The sequence below is a fragment of the Cnephaeus nilssonii genome (assembly GCF_951640355.1).
Source record: "Cnephaeus nilssonii genome assembly, chromosome: X".
Classification (NCBI taxonomy): Eukaryota; Metazoa; Chordata; class Mammalia; order Chiroptera; family Vespertilionidae; genus Cnephaeus; species Cnephaeus nilssonii.
Genome location: NC_137071.1, coordinates 129693647 through 129716412, shown reverse-complemented (window position 1 = coordinate 129716412; position 22766 = coordinate 129693647).

Below are 22766 nucleotides of genomic sequence, written 5' to 3'. Positions count from 1 at the left end.
AAATGGCACCAGAGCGGAAACCACAAATGTCCCCATTGTGATTGTGTTTGTTGTCCACTGTTAACTACTATCCTGTACCCACCTCAAAGAAGTACCTGTCTATCATTTTACGTTTTATCCAATCCCAGAGGTTCCCCTCCTCTGCTCCCCCCGCCCCCCCCACTTTGCTTTCTCCCGCCTCTCTAATCTATCACCAATGGATTTCATATAAACCACCTACATCCCCTCCTTTGATTGCAATGAATAAAAATAGATGAGAAACCGCCATTCTCTGGAGCATTATCCCAATCCATTGAGATTCTGCTTCCTGGCAATTGTGCCCATTTGGCTCAAATGAACTCACAAAAATTCTTTACAGGGTTGAATGTTTTTACGTGAACACAGACAACAGTTCATATGTGTCATCACAATTCATTGTTGGAATTGTGTCATCCCCTGGGAAGGACTCGTGAAGCTTGGAAGTCCAGGTCTCCCCTGGACTTGACCCCCTGCATCTTTCTTTTGGTGATTTTACTTTGAATCCTTTTGGTATAATAAATCATAGCGTGAGCACAACTATATGCTGAGTTCTGTGACTCCAAGCAAATCACCAAAACTTGGGCTGGTGTTTTGGACCCTGACACAAGGCCTTGTAAAAAATGTAGGAGAATATTCATTTTCATATACACTTATCAACAATGGATATTAACATTGTTGAAAGCTTAATGAATTCAAAGGCAATTAATGCTATCGTCTTACATTATTTTCGGCTATTGAGTTTGAACTTTTGTTCACATGCCTACTAGTCATTTTTATTTTATATTCTGTAAATTACCTGTTAATGTCCTTGATCTGTTTTCCCTTTTTCCTTTAAGATATGTGTGTGAATATGTATGTGTGTGTGTGTGTGTGTGTGTGTGTGTGTGTGTGTGTGTGTTGCACAGGAGAAGGATCAGCCAGCACTCTGAGGGAGGAAAGTTAACCTTTATTTCGCAGATCTGCTAGTCCAGGGGAATTCTAGATCCAAAGCCTGAACTGAACTCTGGGGAGGCTCTGGCCTATATATCTCCTCCTGTAGTGGCCCCTGAGGGTCTTCACAGCTCCGCCCAAGTCAGCTGTGGCGGGGCCCTGGGGTTAGGCTCTGCAGCTCTGCCCAAGTCAGAGTGGGGAAGTGAGACTACAGTTTTAACCAGACACTGAGCTAGGCTACAAGCCCTCCCCCGATTTTCCTTTTCAGCATAACCCATGGACACCATATCTTGCACCTACAGTAACCAAATATATGGTCATCTGGGTAGCTTCATCAGGAAGCTGACACTTTATACTCCTCAGGGAACCACTGGTCCATTCCCTGCAAATGACTGGGGAAGGCTTCCAACAAAGGGGAAGATGGATACATGAGCAGTGAGGTCAGGGTGACACAGGGAAGAAGCTTGCCTGTCAATCTAGCCTGGGGAACCATCGATTGGCTAGAGGGGTGGAACCACTGCAAATACATGAAATCCTGAAGGATTCATTGGTTAAGCCCCTAGTTAAAATCCCCAAAACAAAGAATTTCCCCCCTCTTGCCTCTTATGCTCCTGCTTATCATTTGCTCTGTGACCCACACTCACTGTGTACCTCCATAGCCAATGTAGCCTTCAGCAGTCGCATGACGGCCCCACATGCAGTGGACTGCAGTTGGGAACACAAGCTAAGCTAGCCAGATGCTGGACTGGACTGGACCCTACTATGGAGTGGAGACTCTGGCTTTGATTCTAGCCCTGCTGAAGACAATATGGAACTATTTCCATGGCGGGAAGGAGGGAGATATGACCATGGAAGGGAAACTCCCTTAATGTTTCTTCACCAATAAAGCTCTCCACAATACCTTGTCCTCCTGTGTGTGTGTGGGGGGGGGAGGGGTGGTCTCAGGAAATTCTTGTTACCGTTGCACCCCCAAGAAGCCCACTTCCACCAGCAATAGGTGGGGACACAGAGGACACCCCACCAATAACATAACAACAACACAGTAAGAATGTAGGATTTTTAGAACTTTAGATAACAAACCTTAGCAATGTTTACCTGTTTGTGTTATCTAGAGGATTGTTATTTATAGTCCCTGCTGTTTTACAAAAGAAACAGGAAAAATTAGCTCTCCCACTCCCAGGGCTTTGAAACAATGGAGTTGTGTTTTCCTAACAGCCAAGGACTTGGCAGCAGTAACAGACTCTCTTCAGTTACCATATGGCCTCACAAGCAGCCATAGGTTTCCAATGTGTGTGCTGTGGGTTTTAGTCTACATCAGAGGAGTCTCAGTAGGAGTGGCATTTGCACTATATAGAAAAGAACAAAAAAAGCTGAAAAACAAAACAGGGAATTGGGGACTACACTAATCAATTGGGTCCAAGATTGAGCCCGTGAATACCAGGCACTGAACCATATGTTTAGCAAAAAAGTAGAGTTCTTACATCCTCCAAAGAGGAATACAACAGATGAAAAGTGTAGACATCAAACAAATACTTTAGAAACTGTCTCTAAGAAAACCACACATATAGGAGCTACAAATCAGCTTGGTGTGAGATGAACAAAACTAAAGTCCTAAGAGAAAAGACTAGATTCAAAACAAGAAATATCAGTCAGGCATGACTTTAAAAACATTTCTCCCACATAATTCATAGTTCATTGAACTGTGAATGAAAAGGAGGCTCTGCAATAAATCTGAAAATTTCAGTGACCTAAAGTAACCTCACAGAGTAACCCTATATAATAAAAGCCTAATATGCTAAGTGTCCAGTCATTCGTTCATCCATTCAACCAATCAAAGTGTAATATGCTAATGATATGCTAAGGCCGCTCAACTGCTTGCTATGATGTGTACTGACCACCAGGGGGCAGACGCTCCAAACAGTAGGTTAGCTTGCTGCTGGGGACTGGCCTATCAGGACTGAGCAAGATGGACCAGACACGCCCTGGAGCCCTCCCGAGGTCCCTCCCCAGTTGGCCAACCTCCCGTGTCCCTCCCCACCCCTGATTGTGCACCGGTGGGGTCCCTTGGCCTGGCCTGCACCCTCTTGCAATCCAGGACCCCTCAAGGGATGTTGGAGAGCTGGTTTCAGCCCGATCCTACAGGCCAGGCCGAGGGACCCCACTGGTGCACGAATTTGTGCACTGGCCTCTAGTTGGATCATAAATTCCTAGCTGGGCAGGTCATGGTGGACAGTCATGGCCCAGGTCTATACAAGGTTTATCTTTGCTTTAAGTAAGCCCTGTCCATTGTTCTTGTGTATCTAGGTTAACACACCTTTGAAATGCTAGGAGCAATCCTCTTGTTCAGACCTCTTGGAGATATAATCACCCTCAAAGGAACATTTGAGATCAATACACCTCTTATAAAATTTTCTACAGGTTTAGATATTCTTGCATAGACAGAACCTTGTAAAGAACTAACCCTGAACTATTGATGTACTCTGGAACTATTAAAAATCCTGAGTAATTTAAACCCAGAAGTTGTTAGTTGATGGCAATCAAAACTAATTATGAGAATACACTAAAATATTTAACTAGAGAGTGTTGCTGAATTGTATTGAAGGGGATCCGAATATTTCAACCCCAAATATCCTACTTTGGTATAAGAATTATTTTGAACTGAAGGCAATTGAGGAACAGCAGATTCAGGAAGGTTCTAAAAACAGGGCATAAAATTTCCTTTTGTAAAAGAAATGTACATTTATAAAGAAAATTTCCACTTGTAAAGTTGTCCTCCTCCATTTCCTTCCCTGAGACAATTCCTATCACATGAGATGACTTGAATCTACATAATAAATCTTACTAAACAATACTTATTTACCATATATTTCTTAGTCACCTTCCCATAACCTATTCCCTACCTCACCCCAGGAGCTCAACTCCCTTTCTCCACACTGTTAAAATGATGTATAAGCCCCTGCTCCATCCACCTCGTTGGGTTTTCACTTTGTGAAACTCTAATATGCATATGTAAAAATGCCTTCTTCTCCTGTTAATCTGTATTTTGTCAACTTAATTTGTAGGCCCTATTTATGGAACCTAACAGCATATAGGAAAAAGTTACATCCTCCCCTACAAAATCATGAGAAAAATAGAATACAATAAAGTAAATTGAAATTAAATATTACCAATTGTATCTCCCTGTAAAGTTTGCACTGCTGTAGCCTACCATCCTATTAGACACAATAAACCTCCAAGAACCTGAAACTGTGATTCAAAGTATTGGAATAGGTAGCTAGAGAGACATGAGCCAAGTGAGGGGACAGATGGGGAAGGGAAACTATCAACCTTAAACATGACCATTAGCTGATAACCAGATGGCTGACTGTTGTTTGTAAGTTCCTGATATAGTTTAGGGCAGTTGTTCAACTGGGAGGAGCATAACTAGAGAGACTAACAAACAGGGTAGTGACCAATACATGGCCTTCCACGCTAGATGTAGAAGGGCAAAAATTATAAAAAGAGCATGTGCATGGCATCATACTCTGAACGGTGTGGGCCAGTGGTCGGCAAACTCATTAGTCAACAGAGCCAAATATCAACAGTACAACAATTGAAATTTCTTTTGAGAGCCAAATTTTTTACACTTAAACTTCTTCTAACGCCACTTCTTCAAAATAGACTCTCCCAGGCCGTGGTATTTTGTGGAAGAGCCACACTCAGGGGGCCAAAAGAGCCGCATGTGGCTCACGAGCCACAGTTTGCCGACCACGGGTGTGGGCATACAATCGCCCACAATGGCAAAGTTCTGTGCATGTGGAGGGTGGGCACAACTAACACAGGGGGGCTATATGGGAATGGGAACAAGGAACTCAAAACTAAAAAAAAACACACCACAAAACTGTATCTAAACAGGGTACTCAGCCTAGCCTGAGATGCCTGCTTGGATATCTCCCAGGTGTACTCTCCTTTTTTCTAATAAACTTGGCTTTGGCCGACTTGTGTCTCTTGTCTGAATTCTTTCCTTTGAAAATACAAAAAACAAGGTCCATACAGGGGCCATCATTCCAGTAACAAAAGGACATGTAAAAATAACAGAAAGCTTGTAGTGGAAGGTTAATATGACCATGTGGATCTATTGAAAAATCCCAATTACAAAATTCCAGCCTCCTCAATACTGGCTGGTTCCTAATGGTTTCCTCTGGCCTATGACCCAGCATCCCATTTCCTTATCTTTGATCTACCAATACTACGTCTTCCTCTACTTTTATTCCTATCCATTTCATCGGTTCATACTCAGGTCCACTCACCTTTTGCAAGACTCTCTACCATTCCCTTTTCCTGCACCTCCTTGGATCAAATTCCAATGCATTCTTACATTTTTCTACGATTCCTCTTAACTAAAAATCAGAGCCTCCAAGCAAATGTATCCCTGATAAGCCACCTCATTTCTCATAGCAAAGAGATATCAACAAAAACCTGGTTCTATGCTATTTTTTTCCATTCTTGCTTGATAACCCTTACTCATTTGAACCACATCTTGTTTCATATTGTCTTCCTCCCATCTGTATTTATATTGTGGGCTCCCAGGTCTCTATTACTGATGAGTTTATCACTAAAATCAGGTAGGATTATCCAGGTATAAGTTTAACACCTTAACCTCACTATCCCATAGCCCTATAATTCCAATAGCCCTCATAGTCACTCCATCTTGAACCCCATTCTTTTAAAATCTTGACCCTCATTCCCACCCACAGCATATAACCTCAATTCCTCCTTAACTGAAATAAAATGGGTCGTTTTCTTCTTCTTTTTTTCTCTCAGAAGATAAAATATTTCATAGCCTCCTTTTATAACCTTTCCCATTGACATGATCTCTCAATTCCAGGTCATAGATACCCTTACCACACATACCTTTGTCCTTTCTTGCATCTTTAACCTTTCTTTTACTTGGTCATTGAAGTATTTCTATCTCTTTGCTCACATATACTTAAAATTTCTCTAAAAACATTGCCTGAGGTTTGCTACCACACTTTCTGATCTCTGTCTTTTTTCATTGCTAAATTCCTTAAAGAAAAATCTAACTCTTCCACTTTCCTAATGCCTTATTTTTTTAATCTCTCACAATCTAAGTATTATTCCTATCTCCTTTCTAAAACTATTCACTCAGTTGTCACAATTGTCCCCATAGAGATGAAATCCAAAGATCCTTTCTCACTCTTCTCCTTAACTCTGTAGAATTTGATTGAGTCAGCTACCTTCTTCTTAAATCTTTCTCTGTGAAATTGTTCATCTCCTATTTTAGAGGCTATTTCTTTTTCTTCCTTACTGCTTTACTTTCCTTTTCTTTGTATAGACTTTTTAAAGCTCTCATTCTCTTGACATTCCAAGTTTTCAAACATCTTTTGGATGATGATGACACTGAAATCTGCTATTTGTTCCTAAATCCTAAATTCAGATTTAAAGGCTACTGCCAGCCCTGGCTGGTGTGGCTCAGTTGGTTGCATCCTTGACCCATACACCAAAAAGTGGCAGGTTCGATCCTGGGTCAGGGCACATATGGGAAGCAATTGACCGATGTTTCTCTCTCACTTAGATGTTTCTGTCTCTCCCTCTCCCTGTCTAAAATCAATAAAAAGGATATCCTCAAAAAAAAAAAAAAAGACCACTGCCTTATAATTCCTTCTGAATATTCCTCCAGTAACTAAAGTACAACATAATTAGAATAAAAGTTATGGAGAAAATATTTCTGTAGTCATAAATAATTAGCTGCTCTCAGGTTAAATCTCCTAGTGACAATAAGTATAAAAGCTATTGTGATACCAAAATAATTATTTGAAGGCACTAAAGAGTCAGAAGTTAAAGAATCTAGATCCCAGAAAGAAGGGAAATACATCAAGATGCAGTGGACAGCATCCATGCCATCCTCCCCTGGGCAATTATAAAACACAAAAAGCATGATTCTGGGTAAACAAAAAATAAGCAACTGCTATGAGGATGAAATAGAGAGGTTAAGGCCCACTATGAAAAAGGTGCCCTAGTAAACACTCCACAATTTTAGTTGATGTCCCAGAATGACTATACCCTAAGAATAAGAGCAAAGTGAAAATAAAGCATTTTCAGTTAGAATGAGGTGATTCCCCTAACTCCATCTTTAATCAGAAGAAAATCAAATCTTCTCTGGAGGAAAATAATATCCTGAGCCTCTACAAATGTTCATACACAATGCCTCACATTTAATAAAAAATTAAAGTCATGAAATGAAACAGAACCAAATTACCAAAAAATCAATAGAAATAAAGACAATTAGAGCCACAGATGATCCAAAAATTGGAGTTATCCGACATAAACTTAAAACTTTATAAATATAATTAAGTCATTCAAGAAAATAGGTTTTTAAAAATAGGAATGTCTCCTTAGAGAACTGGAATCTATAAAAGATAATCAGATGGCAATTGTTGAAAAGAAAGTATAATAACATGAAATTAAACACTGACTCAATATTATTAACAGCACATTTGCAGAAGAATGGAGTAGTGAACAGGAAGTTGGTGGGTGAAAATATACACATTGGTGTGCAGAAAGAACGATAAATAATAAAAGAGTATAAGAGATATATTGGGCATGGATAAAGGTCTAACATATGTATACTTTATACTTATGGCAATACTTAAAAGACATGGGGTAGAAGTAATATGTGAAGAGATTTTCCATATTATTAATATTATTAAGAAGTTCCATAAACCCAAACCGTGTAATTAAATCTATATCATAAAAGGCCTGTGGTCGTGACGCTGTAACGGCAAAACGACCAAAGACTGGTCACCAGGAGGCTGTGTGCATGGCGATGCATGCGCGGGTGGGCAGGGCTGTGTGCACAGCGAGGTGTGTGCGGGTGGGTGGAAAAATGGCTCTGGGTCCTGTGTCCCACCTGGCGTGGTGGGATTCAGTCTGGGTCCTGCCAGACTGATATATAAAAACCCAGGGTCGTAGCATCCAAAATGATCAACTGGAAGTCAGTGTTGGGTTGCTGTGGCAACCCAGCATTGACTGGCAAGGGGGCTGCGGATCAGGCCTGAAGAGAGGCCTGGAGAGAGAAGCAGGGTCTGATCCATAGCCTCTGTGGCAACTGTTGATCAGCACTTGCCTCTCTCTTTCTCTCAGGGCCTGGCCAGCTGTCGCACCTTTCTTTCTCTTGGGCCTCTGCTGGGGCAGCTGATCAGCCCCGCTTCTCTGATCAGGCCTGTTGAAAGGCCCGAAGATGCTGACTGGCATAGAAACTGACCAATCAGAACCAAATATGGGTGAACTGCAAAGGCAGAACCTAAGGTGGGGGCTGAGGAGGGGTTTTAAGGGCAACAAGATGTAAGAAAGCAGTTAAATTTTTAATGACCAGTTTGGCAGTATAGTGCATATGCCGGGCTATCAGTCCAGATATAGGGATTATGTATTTTTGTCCACCAAGAGCATCTCCTCCTGATGAAAAAGGCTCCCCCCCCATTTTAAGCAATCCTATCCTATATAATCTATCTATACTAATAAAAGGGTGATATGTTCATTAGACCGGGTCAATCAGCCATCTTTCAGACATCCGACTTCCTTCCTGACAAAGCTATGGTGGTGGGGGCCAAGGCAGAGGCTGTTAGGGGCGATCAGGCTGGCAGGGGAGGGAAGTTGGGGGCGAGATCAGGCCAGCAGGGGAGGGCAGTTGGGGACGAGATCAGGGTGGCAGGGGAGGGCAGTTAGGGGCAATCAAGCAGGCAGAGGCAGTTAGGGGTGATCAGACAGGCAGGCAGGTGAGTGGTTAGGAGCCAGAGGTCCCAGATTGTGAGAGAGATGTCCGATTGGAGAGGGTGCAGGCTAGGCTGAGGGAACACCCCCGCACCCCCCCCCCCGCGCATGTATTTCGTGCACCGGGCCACTAGTATATACATAAAAACACTAAAATACAAAAAAAATTATACAGAGAAAAATGACATATTATATCCAAAGGAACAGCAATATGACTATATGACTAACAATCAAATTATCATAAGATCCAATGGGACACAGAAAATAGTGGAGTAATATGTTTGAAATACTGAAATAAAAACTACAAACTTAGAATTGAGGGGAAATATATTTAAAAAAAGAGAAAATACATACATTTTTAAGCAAACAGATAACCTGATTGGATTCACTAAAGAAATACTATAGGAAGAAGAAAGAAAAAAAATGATCTGAGTTAGAATTATGGTAATGCAAGTAGGCATAAAGATCCACTGGAAAGAATAAATATGAGTATGGATTGACTGTTCAAAACAATAGTACTATTTGTCTATGGGGTTTGCTATATAGAGAATTAAAATACATAACAACAATAGGCCAAAAGCAGAAAGGGGATAAATGAAGTTAAAATGTTATAAAATCTTTGCATTTCTCGGAGAGTGATAAAAGATGTAACTTAGGCTAAAATCAAATAAGTCAAGGATGCATTTGTAATATCCAGGGTAAAAATTAAAGAAAAACAAAATAGTCTGGCTAGTGTGGCTCATGGGTTGAACACTGACCTATGAACAAAGAGGTTGCTGATTCGATTTCCAGTCAGGGCACATGGCTGGGTTGCGGACTTGGTCCCCAGTAGGGGGCATGCTGGAGGAAGCAGATGGATGATGTTTCTCTCTCATTGATGTTTCTATCTTAATTAAAAAAAAAAAAAGAGAAAACAAAACATGTCAATAGCAAGAAACAAAGAGGGAAGAAGTAAAATAAGCTATTATAATAGTTTTTAAAACCATCTCCTTGTCTATACTCTTCCCTCTTGGACTTTATTCTACTCACTATTGCCAGGTCAATCCATCTATCACTCGCCTGCTCAAAATTTTTTTTCTCAATATAAAATGGTGAAAATAGGTAAATATCAGTTATTTTGCATGGTATTCAAGGTTCATCTCTCAATATTCCCTGTTATCCAACCAACCAACATTACTCCTAATTAAAATAGTTGTTATTCCTTAAATATAACCTTTGTTTTTCCATGCCATTCCCATGTAACACATCCTTCTTCCATCACCGTGTATAAAAATCTTTGGCTAATCTTCAAGACACAAATAATTTCTTTATTTCATCCAGGACATGATCAGAGCACCTAGTAAGTGCTCAATTAATACCAAGTTGACTATCTCACAAATAACAAACTACAGAATCCCTCCTCCTGGAAAAAAAGCAGTCATAGCATATGTGGATCTGGCATTCTCCCTTGAGTTTAAGGGTTCAAGTTTTATTTGACAGCTTTGGTAAGGCAGATGATGGAGGATAAGTGTGTATCATCAGAGAGAGTGAAGTACTCATTACGTTTCATAGTATATGAAACAACTCAGAATTACAGCCAGATGGCATAAAGTTTCCCCATCTGGATGAGGAATAGTATAAGAAGCTAGCAAACTTGTAAAGTTAGAAAAGATCCAGGAAGGACTTAAGTGATATTCACTCCCAAATATATGAACCATATTTAAGAAACATGGATCTTAAAAAATGAGAAAACCATTTCCAGAGATTATTTCATAGAGAATACCAACCAGCAAAGTAAATATAAGACACAACAGATTTAACCAAGTTCTGACACGCTCAAATAACTCAATGGCACGATATAACAATGTTTAACTTGGAGTAATGTTCAAAGACACTTTTGATTTTGTTTAGCACAAATCATCACTCATTTCCAAGGACAGAAAAACAGATGTCCAGCCATTAGCATAATAGAAGAATTGTTTCAAGATTCATATAATATTGGTGATTTTTAAAATTCTATTCAGCCTAACATATTTCAAGTTGGAGTAGGGCCAAAGGATTCTTTGGTAGCATTAATACAAAAAGAGCTATATATATATATTTTACCTAGACTCACCAATTATCAATATTTTGCCACCTTCTACCATTAACATTCAAGTTGGCTATAAGTGGAAACCAAAAGCAAAACATAAATTTAAAAATAATTATAATTATGTGCCAATGACATGATAATATAAACAACTCGGGAATTTTCTGAAGACTCAGAATCACCAGTGATCCAAGGCAGGGAATGGCTTTGAGCTTATACATTTTTAAAACTATTCTGTAAACTGTCAGGTTTAAAAATACAAGTTAGGACATGTGCTGGTTTGCTCTCCAGCTCAATACAGATTCATACACAATTAATGATGCAGCACAGTGAGAAACAAAAACACACCACAATTTTTTATTTATTTCCCAGATTGTCCCACAAAGGATTTAAGGTTGCTTTTTTTAAAAAAACTATGCTGCACAAAAGGATACAAATGAACACTTGACAGTGTTGGTGTGATAGGAAAAATCAGACAGAGGTAACTTTAGAATTGTAGAGCATAGGGTCCCATAAAGTTACAACAATTTGGCTGTTAGCCTTCCAGTGGCTAAACAAAAAGTAAATGTGATAATTAACATGACTCACAGGACCCATAAGATAGAAAAAGTGAAGTTTTTCCTAGGCAACTTGCTTGTCTGTGATATGTAAATATGAGAGCAGTTTCTTTTTCTTCTGTGGGTCCTGATAGAGAGGATACTGTGGGAAGCAATGGACGAAGCTCCTGACCACGCTTTATGGTAAGATATGATAATGAGTTTTAATTGGTTTCTGCCAATTCCTTCAGGCTCAGTCAATGGCCTGGTGCCCAGGTATTATTCAGTAAAAGCAGTTTCTTTACTGAATGGTTATTAGGCACTAAATAAAGCAACCCAAATTTTAATTTCCAGCACTGATAATCTTACAGCCTGACTCTAAGGTAACCTTTAGAAAATCCAGAGCAGATGTACAGACCATGGTATATGAATGGATTAGTTTAATGAGAGAAGGTGTGTGTGTGTGGGAGGGGGGGATGGTAAGTTCAGGAATGAGGTCCAAAGATTTTCTTGGCAAAATCATAACAAATTATATGTTGCAACATTCTAACTCTCCAAAGGGACAGAATGCAAAAAATGCTACCTTTCCCAGTCAGCTAACATATAAACTTTACTCTCTTCATAATAACATGTCAAGTAGAATACTTGATAGAAATTTAGGAAAACATACTTTGCAATTACAATTATTGCATCTATATTTGTGTGCCATGGGCTAAGCTAAAGTTGGAAATTTTCTTAAGGAAACTATAACGACATTATTATGTTTTGTTTTGACTTTCTTTTTTTAATACAATGGAACAAAGTGACCTCATACAGAGGTTCCTGTCAATGAATGCTAAAAGCCATATAAACTACTAAATCACAGTGTTTTTCGCCTTTCTGAAAAGATCTTACACTCTGTGGGTATTTTATTTTTATTTTTTAAATTTATTGATTTGAGAGAAAGAAACACCGATGTGAGAAAGATACATTGATCAGTTGCCTGCACCTGCCCTCACCAAAAATTAAACCCACCATTTTTTTGTGTACAGGACAATGCTCCAACCAACTGAGCCACATTGGCCAGGGTTGTGGATATCCTATATAATAAAAGGCTAATATGCAAATTGACTGAACAGTGGAATGACCAGTCGCTATGATGTGCACTGACCACCAGGGGGCAGATGCTCAATGCAGGAGCTGCCCCCTGGTGGTCAGTGTGTCCCACAGGGGGAGCGCCACTCAGCCAGAAGCCGGGCTCACGGCTGGTGAGCGCAGCGACCTCTGACTGCCAGCTTAGGTCCACTCCCAGTGGACATCCCTTGAGGGCTCCCAAACTGCAAGAGGGTGCAGGTCAGGCTGAGGGACTACCCCCCCCCCCCAGAGTGCATGAATTTCATGCACCAGGCCTCTAGTTTTTAATAAGAAGGTTCAATCTAAACCTTCTAATAACTCTGCACTCCTTAAGTGTGGGCTCTGTAATTGATCTTAAAGTACACTATCACATCAGTTACCATATATGTGTACTCATTCATTTAACAAATATTTGCAGAATGCTTATTATGTGCTAGGAACTATTCTAGGCACTTGGAGTCAGCAGTGAACAAAATAGTCAAAACTACTACCTTATATTCAAGCTAGGAAGAAAAAATAATAAATATGTCTGATGATAGATACAATGAAGAAAAAGAAATGAGGGAAGACAGACGGATAGAGATGCTGGATGGACAGCAGTCAAGCTCTTTCATATAGGATGATTGAAATCCTTGAAGCAGGAGTGTATTTGGTCTGCTAGAGGGATAACAAGAAGGCAAGTGTGGATGGAGCACAGAGAATGAAGGGAAGAGTGACAGGAGCTAATATCAGAGAGGTACCCAAGGACAGAGCTTGCAGGACCTTGTAGGCCACGGCCAGGGCTTTGATTTTACACTGAGGGAAATAAGAAGGCTTTAGAAGGCTTGAACAAAGGAGTGGTATGATCTGGCGTGTTATTTTTAAGAGGATCACTGGCTCCTATAAGGATAATCCTAGATTATTCAGGGCAAGGATGGGAGCAGGATAACCAGTTAGGAAGAACCTATAATAATCTAGACAACAGGTGACAGTGGCTTTGCACCAAGACAATAGTAGCAGAAATGTTAAAAATGCGTAGACCCTAGCCCTGGCCAGCATGCTCAGGGGTTAGAGCATCACCCCAACCATGGCAGGGTCATGGGTTTGATCACTGTGCTTGGTCAGGGTGCCTGAGGGAGGTGGTCAGTAGATATGTCTCTCTTACGTCAATGTTCCTCTCTCTTTTTCTCTCTCACTCACTCTCTTTCCTCCTCCTTTTCCTTCTCTTCTCCCTTCCTTTCACTGATGAGGGCCAGGCCAAGCTATTTGGCTTCACTAATTGCAAGAATCGACTTGTCACTTCGCAATATGGGGAAGACTGCTGCTGGAAGAGCAGCTCTGAAGTTGTGGGTGTGGATGAGAACATGTTAAGTTTGAGGTGTGTATCAGTTGAGGTTCCAGAGAAAAACAGATGGTACAGTAAAACTAGGTTAATTTTAGGAGAGGTGTAATAAAGGAACTTTATTTATAAAGTACACAGGAAAAACACAAAGGTTCATGCAGTAATCCCAGGCTAAGATCTGCTGGACGTTTTATAACTCTTACTAGAAGCCCGATGCACGAAGATTCATGCAGGGTAAGCCATGTGATTATGGCTAAGAAACCTACCTTGTTTACTAGGAGACTACACTGAGTGGCCAGATTATTATGATCGCTGAACGCATAATAATCTGGCCACTCAGTGTGTGTGTGTGTATTAGAGGCCCGGTGCATGAATTCGTGCATGGGTGGGGTCCGGCCAGCCTGGCCAAGGGGAGGGGACATGGACAGATGGCCGGCCTGCCTGCTGGTCGAACTTCTGGTCGAGGGGACAATTTGCATATTGGCCTTTTATTATACAGGATATACACTGAGTGGCCAGGTTATTATGCGTTCAGAGATCATCATAATCTGGCCACTCAGTGTAAATCACACTCACAAAGCTAATTATTTGTGTGACCCTGATAAATGTAGCTGAAGGAGAAATGTCATAGTCATAAGATACTCGGAGATAGCAATTTATCCTTTCATCTGCCTTTGAATGGGCATGCCCATGGATTATTTTAGCCAAACATTGGATAGAAATAACATGATTACCTTCTTTGTTTAGTTCTCTTTTAACCATTTACGTTTTAAATACTATCATGCCTTCCTCACCTACCATGTAAATCTGCGGTCTTAAGGTGAAAGGAAGTGATTACCATATTATTCATTCTTCACCTGAAAAAGTAAACAAGTGCATCTTTTCCTTAAGTGACTCTTTTTTTTAATATATATTTTATTGATTTTCTACAGAGAGGAAGGGAGAGGGATAGAGAGCTAGAAGCATCGATGAGAGAGAAACATTGATCAGCTGCCTCCTGCACACCTCCACCAGGGATGTGCCCACAACCAAGGTACATGCCCTTGACCGGAATCGAACCTGGGACCCCTCAGTCCGCAGGCCGACGCTCTATCCGCTGAGCCAAACTGGCTACGGCCTTAAGTGACTCTTAGTGAAACATCTTCATGATCACTTTTTACAGCTCCAGAGATAAAATGAGCTCTTCCTCCTCCTCCAACTTGAGTGATTTTGCCTTCTCGAAATATAAATTTCAGGGGGGTTTGCATCCATGCCTTCTCTCCTCTTGGGTCTGAAAGCTTTAGAGATGCCTTGGGTGTTACACTCTCCCTAACACTGTGATTTGGGCTCAACAGACATTCAACATCCATTGCTGAAACTAGGGGTTACGTCTGTCATCGATACTTCAGAGTATGTACCTGTGACAGCATCCTATGCTTTGTGGGTTTCCTGTCCCTGCCTATTCCTGAAAGCAAAGGAACACACAGGGCTGAAAACGAAACTCTTCCATGCAAAGTGGTTAGTGTTTCCGAAAACAGCACTGCAAAAAATGCTTAAAACTTAATTCCCATTGCTTGATTTGTGATGGGTGGAACTCAGAAGACAGATCGTATCTGTTTTGCCCATCTGTCAGTACAGATTACAGTAAAGGATTTGTACAAGGAATGATGTAGTAGGACCCCCTTGAACTTCACACAAAAGCCCAAGACAAGAACAGAGAAGCTGGGAACTCAGTACAGTCTTAAGTTAGCCTGGTTCAAGCGAAAGTCCATTTGGACCAGCAGTATGAAGACCTAATGATGGGAAACCTTTGCCCAAATAAATGAGGCAGAACATCAAAGACTATTAGGCAGTTCCTCTTGCCTGCTAAGAGGATCCCATCCCTACTGTGGAAATCTGGGAGTACCAGCCATTAACGATAGCCCTTTGCAGAGAGATGATTGTGTAGCTAATTTGGAGGGGCGTAGGAGTTTGGGAAAGGGAGTGGTAGACATCAACGGAGTTGTTATAATTAGGCCAAGCTTAAATAAAGACTTTTCAATAAAAGATTCAGATAGTGTCCTTTAAGGTGAAAACAACTTATTTCAAAGGAGGCTTGGACTGTGGCAAAAATGAAAATAGATCAACATTTCAGCTCCATGGGAGATTTGGAAATTATTTTTTTACCCAGCTGGCTTTAGCTTCCCCACATTCATAGAAGCAGACAAGAGTTGTTGTTGTTTTTTTTTTTTGTATTTCCAGGAATAAGTTCTAGAAATGTGCTCCTTTGTGTGGCAAGTAAGAGAAAGAATTGTATCACTCTACTCTGTTCATTTCAACTGCATCCTAAATATAAACGCCATCTGTAAATGGATTGTCTACCAAGTTACATGTGAGTGTGGTGTTAGGTGAATGTTTTCTGGCAGAAAAACACTATGGATATGGGCAAAATCTGAGAATTGCATGGTGGCATGGTGTGCGCAGCCTTTAGAAAATAAACTTTGATTCACCATCTTTACTGTTGAAGCTTGGGGTGGTTTTTAGGATAGAAAACATGTAAACTACAACTAAGAGGTATTGGTAACATTCATTTATACTGGAATCCTTGTGGCATTGACGTGTCTTCTCTCTGATGTCATCCAGGTTGTCATGGGAACAAAGAATCAGTATATTAGAGCATCTAGTTCTCTCTCAAATACTCACTCATTATAACGAAAACCAAAAAATAAAAATATGAGACAAGAGAATTAATTTTGGGGGATGGGGTGAATTCTGGCACCTCAGGAAGAATGAGGATCTGTGTACAAAAGGGAGGCAGGGGAGACAGAGAAGAATGAGAACACTTGCAAGAAGAAATCAATACTTGGCAAACGAAAGAATTAAAAGATCATATTATTACACCTGACCTCTTTAATACAAACCAAAAGAATAGTTGTTACCTCTCAACCCGATAATTAAAAGCAAGAAAAGAAGTGATGTAGAATTACAACAGAAACAAAGAAACAATTAAAAGGGGAATTGTGGTCTCAATTAGTGGCAAGGTGACCTAAGAGAGGTTCAGAGGAGAAGAAATACATAATGATTCTTTTTAAAATAAGCCAAGCATATTATTTTAAATGAACCATTGGAAATGGGAAAAAAATGAATAGCATAAGCGAAAATTGAATTGCATGATAGAGTTCAAGTACAAATTACCATTTGTTTATTTTTCAGTCTCTTTTACAGGAAGGTCAGAGAACTCACTACTGTATTAAAATGTATTTTTTTATGTGTGTGAGCTAGTATTGCTACTGATGTAATAATCCTAGAAAAGACATCAGTCTAGCTGTGGACTTCAGCACAATCAATGCTTGTCTCACAAAAGTCTCCAGCCTTCCTGAGGGTTCTCTGACCATTCTCTGTGCCTTTGCCTGTGAAAAGAAAAAATGTACTAGTTAAGGAAAATACCAATTCCCTGGAAGAATGGGACTAAAAGCTATTTTCTTTGCCATCAATGCTGGGCATCATATTTTAAATTCACAGCTTTGCCTGCATTGGGATGTATGGAAATGATGGGAAAGAAAGAGAAGAAGCAAATGTTATTTTCTCTACATTTAAGAATATATATAGTTAGTGAGTAGACTGAAATTTTAATAGTTGTTTGCAACTGGTTGCTTTTTTTATTATTTTTTTGATTAAACAAGTGTTGTTTTTTTTAACTGCCACCTGAGTTTTAAATGGGAGAGAATATGGGTTGTAATTTATTTGCAATCCTGCTTATTCATATCTAGGCAATAGAAAGGTGAATTGTAGCTCGCTGTTCAAATATGTAGAAAATCTAATCAATGTAACTCATCATGCAGTAGGCAGCTAGACAGCCATGAGCAACGTAGGAATGATAGGCCAGAAACGGAAGGTCATCAGGGTGAAAAGCCCTGGGTGCCTGGCAAGGGGCAATTGGAGGGTGTGACCTCACCCGAGGGTGACCTTTCCTCCCCTAGCATATTTTTGGTCATTCAGTTTAGTCCCGCTACCCTTTTATATCTCTGGTCATATGGTTCAGGATCCTCCCCTGACCTTTTCTCTTCTACTCAGGTGATAGACCCCCTTAGAAGAGAAGCAAGGGGTCAGAGAATAGCCCCATTTGATTCCCGTTCAAGCCCTTGCAGGACCACACTTTTAAGCATTAAGCCCTCAGAGCAATGAGGTTCTGACCCGCATCAAATAATCTTAGGAACAAAGCCTCAGTCTGTTGACCGCAGAGACTGAGTTATGGTCACACTAGAGATAGCATCTAAGCCTCTGTTGTGTTTCAGCTCCAGGCCCAGAAAAGCAGCAAGGCCAGGTAGGGTAATACCATGGCTGATATCAGGATCAGCTGCTATGACTAATGACCCCTTGCCCTAGTGCCAATCAATCAGCGGAGACCAGGAATCTGAAAGGACACACCTGAAAAGCTGATGAATATTCTGTTAAGTTCCTCTCCTGGGACCTCCCCTAAAATTCTCGCTCTTAAAAACCCCTTCTTTTTTTTATTTATTAAGGTATTACATGTGTACGTATCTTCCCATTGCCCCCCCCCACCCCACTCCCATACATGCCCTCACCCCCCAGTGTCTTTCGTCCATTGGTTATGCTTATATGCATGCATACAAGTCCTTCAGTTGATCTCTTATCTCCAGGGCTTGCACACTCTCTCTCTCTCTCTCTCTCTCTCTCTCTCTCTCTCTCGAACACTCATGATGTGCCTTTTCCTCTCACCTTCTCGCAGGCATGTTCTCTTTGCCTTTCTTTTCTCTAAGCTCCACAGGCCCTTCTTTTGGCTCCGTAACTCATTTCCTGGGTCCATGAAGCCCAGTTGGCTCACCTTTCCTACCCCTGTGACTTTCTAAATAAACTTTCTCTTATAATTTGAGTTCCTTGGATCTGAATTCTTTCTTTGCCGAACTCAAGTACTGAGGCTGATGCACCTAGATCTGGTAACATTCTGGTGCCATTTCACTATTAAAATCTATCACAGTGAAGAAAAGGATAGTATATAGAAAATAAAAAAAAAACTTATAACCAAAATATTTTTAAATTCGAGGGTATATGACAGTATCAATCAAAAACTGTTCCATAGAAAATATTACTAGGTAAGGACTCAGAAAACTTTATTTGGGGAGGAGGGGTGCATCTCTGCCTTTATGAGTTTTTTATTGTAAAAACTAGAGTCCCCTCGGCCTGGCCTGTGGGGATTGGGCTGAAACCAGCTCTCCAACATCCTCCGAGGGGTCCCGAAGTGCAAGAGGGCGCAGGCCAGGCTGAGGGACCCCACCGGTGCATGATCGGGGCAAGGGAGGGACCTCAGAAAGGATCCAGGGTGTGTCCGGCCCGCCTTGCCCAGTCCCAGTCGGCCAGACCCAGCAGCAACCTAACCTACCGGTTGGAGCACCTGCCCCATGGTGGTCAGTGTGCATCATAGCATCTGGTCAAACAAACAGTGGGACACTTAGCATATTAGGCTTTTATTATATAGGATTATATAGGATAATTCCTTATAATAAAACCACCTTGATCAGTGGATTAAAATGACACTCATTTATTTTCACTTATTCATCTGTGATTGAGGCTGTGCTTGGCTGGGTAGCTCTGCTTCAATATGAGGCTGCAGGTTGGTTTGTTCCTTTGCTACAGGGGCACAAGTCTGATCTATATGTGCTCGTATTGCGAAGCCCATATACGAGCACATATAGATCAGACTTGTGCCCCTGTAGCTAAAGGGACAGCAGGCAGAGGCATCAGAACATAAGCTCAGTTGTACAAGTGCATTCACATTTCTGCTTGTGTCAAGTTTTTATTATGTCATTGGCTAAAGCAAGTCACATGGCAAAGCTAAACAATAAGGGACAACAAAATCTACTCATTCCATTCTGAGGCCAAAGCAAATCACATAGCCAAGGACAAAGTCAATGTTTCAGAGAAAGAAATATATTTTCCCCATAAGTGTGAGAAGGAAGGAGCAAATATTCTTCAACAACAATCTGCTACAGTAATTTTGCTATTGTGTGTGTATTACAGGATAAGCAAGGAAGTAAATAGTTAATCTTTGTAGGGAACCAATATTTTAAATGTTAAAGAAAAGGAAAACAAATACAAAACCAAATAAGACAGAACCCTGTAGTATTAAATTTGAATTGGAAATATATTTTGAACAATTTAGTTAATATTAATATATGCTAGTTCTATCCCTGAAAGATATTAGGAGTAATAACATCCCAATGGAAATGAAGATAGCTAGCACTCAGATCTTGTATAAGAACCATTTCCCACTAGAAGGAACTTATGTGGAAAGTTGGATGAACGCATGTCTGTGGAAGAGAAAAGAAAAGTGGAGCTCAAAAGCAGGAAGGACTCACAGAGCAATGGGAACATGTCAAAAGGATACAGGAGCCAGTGTAAAAGGACTCACATGGGCTAAACTGGGGATAATTTGAGCATAAAATGAGTAGTGACTATAAACTGATTATAAAACAGTGACCGAATTGAAATACATGAATCCATAGTAATAAAATGATATTAATTTTTTAGACTGCTGTTTTTGGAGACCCTTCAGGTCATTCCCAGCTAATAAGGTAAACTCATTTTTATAAATCAAAGCCAGTTAATAAAATAACAGAATAAAAAAATAACCATTTCACAACATCCAGTGAATTCCAGGTCAGTGACAATGGCTGTAGTCAGGCAAGTGGAGGCAAGAGCACTTCAGGGCTACCTTAGGGAAGGACCTCAGGGTCATGTGCCATTAGAAGAAGTGCTGGTAAGACTAGGCAGGTTGCCAGGGCTCCAGTCAATGTGATGGTATTCCAGGGGCTTACTTCTGAGAAGGAATGAAAGGTAAAGTTAGGAATGGGAGGGATGCAGCCTAGGCCTATAGACTGCGTTAGTGGGGAAAGCTACAGCTGAGTCTGAGTTATGTACAGTTACAGCTCACCCAGGCACACCAGCTATCACAAACTGGGACGACTACAGAGCTCACTGCTGGTGAGTTTAGGGCTCATTGGCACTCATTATGAGCCATGATTTTCATTAGCAGTATATTCTTGGAGGACTCTGGCCAAACTCCTCAGGAAATGCCCTGAATACTCCCCACATATGCACTGAGTGGCCCGATTATTATGATCTCTGAATGCATAATAATCTGGCCACTCAGTATATGTATATATTCATGCACCGGGCCTTTAATATATATGTAAATATTAAAGGCCCGGTGCATGAATTCGTGCGTGGGTGGGGTCTGGCCAGCCTGGCCAGGGGGAGAGGACATGGGCGGTTGGCCGGCCTGCCTTCTGGTTGAACTCCTGGTCGAGGGACAATTTGCATATTAGCCTTTTATTCTATAGGATAGACAGGGAGTGGCCAGATTATTATGCGTTCAGAGATCATAATAATCTGGCCACTCTGTGTATACTAATGTTTGTTCTTTCTTTTAGGTAGCACTTTGCTACTTGAAGCAGGATTAGCATCACCTAGGACCTTGTTAAAAATACAAATTGCAGGCTCCTCCCCAGGCCTACTGAATCTGACTCTTCATTTTAATAATATCCCCAGGTGACTCTTAGGCACATCAAAGTTCTAGAAGCCCTGGTAAGGCAGGCACTTAGAAGAACTTAGCTGAAAGCAGTGGGCCTAACCCAGTGGTCGGCAAACTCATTAGTCAACAGAGCCAAATACCAACAGTATAACAATTGAAATTTCTTTTGAGAGCCAAATTTTTTAAACTTAAACTTCTTCTAACGCCACTTCTTCAAAATAGACTCGCCCAGGCCGTGGTATTTTGTGGAAGAGCCACACTCAAGGGGCCAAAGAGCCGCATGTGGCTCGCGAGCAGCAGTTTGCCGACCACGGGCCTAGGGGATGTCACAGAGCTGTAGCGGATGGTTCCTGGTACATCTCAGTATCCTCAATTAAGTGTGCACCTCACTGCCCCCTCTTCTTCTCCCTTAAATCCATATCACTGGCTTGGGAATAGATGCTTCCCACTTGTGAGGATGTGAGATGAATCAGGATGGAACTTGGGGAGGGTTGGGTGAAGGAAAATGTGTCAAAAGAAGAGAAATTACACCAATGATGGATCAGGAAAAGGGCTAGCAGACATGGCTGAAAAGGGGACAAATCATTTTAGTTGAAGTTTCCAACTTAATCATGGCAGCTTATACATCAAAGTTTGAATCTAAAGAATTGATTCCAGAAAGGAAGGGAGAGGGAGAGAGAGAGAGAAAAAAACATCAATGGTGAGAGAGAATCATTGATCAGCTGCTTCCTGCACACCCCACATTGAGGATTGAGCCCGCAATCCAGGCATGTGCCCTGACTGGGAACTGAACTGTGACCTCCTGGCTCATACATAGGTGGATGTTCAACCACTGAGCCATGCTGGCTGGGCAGTCAGGTAACTTTTTCAGTTAATCAGAGTAGTTGAGCCTGTGATTTTTTAAAGAAGCACATCAAGTGATTTGGAGAGATGTTTAACGGTTAACCATGATTTCATTCATTTACAACACAGGGAAAATCTCTGGGCTTAGTTTTCTGAACGTGAACTAGTCTCATTTAACTCTGATGTTTATGCCTATTGACGGAAACGATCATCGAAACAGCATAGGCAAGGATAAAAAACACAATTGTATATAACATGGAGACAAATGTGAGACAAAACCAGAGAATTGCACTTCGGTGTGGTAAACGAACTGATAACCTTTAAAATCAAACAGACCTGGGCAACAGAGTTGGATGACCCTATTAAGTAACTTCATCCCTCTGCGCTGCTATTTCTCCATCTCTAAAGTGGGGGTGAAACCATCCACTTCATAGAGATTTTGTGAGTTCCAGGAGATATGCTATGTAAAGTATTTGTATATAGTCCTACAGATGGTGGCCACTCAATAAATGGAAGCTGGTATCTTTTCAGACATGCAATCCAAATAATATCTGATATTTAAGGAGCTAATACATGCAGCTCTACACTCAGCAATAAGGTGTAAAGATCGCATATAAAGCTAGTGCTTTTTAAAAAAATATATTTCTTTATTGATTT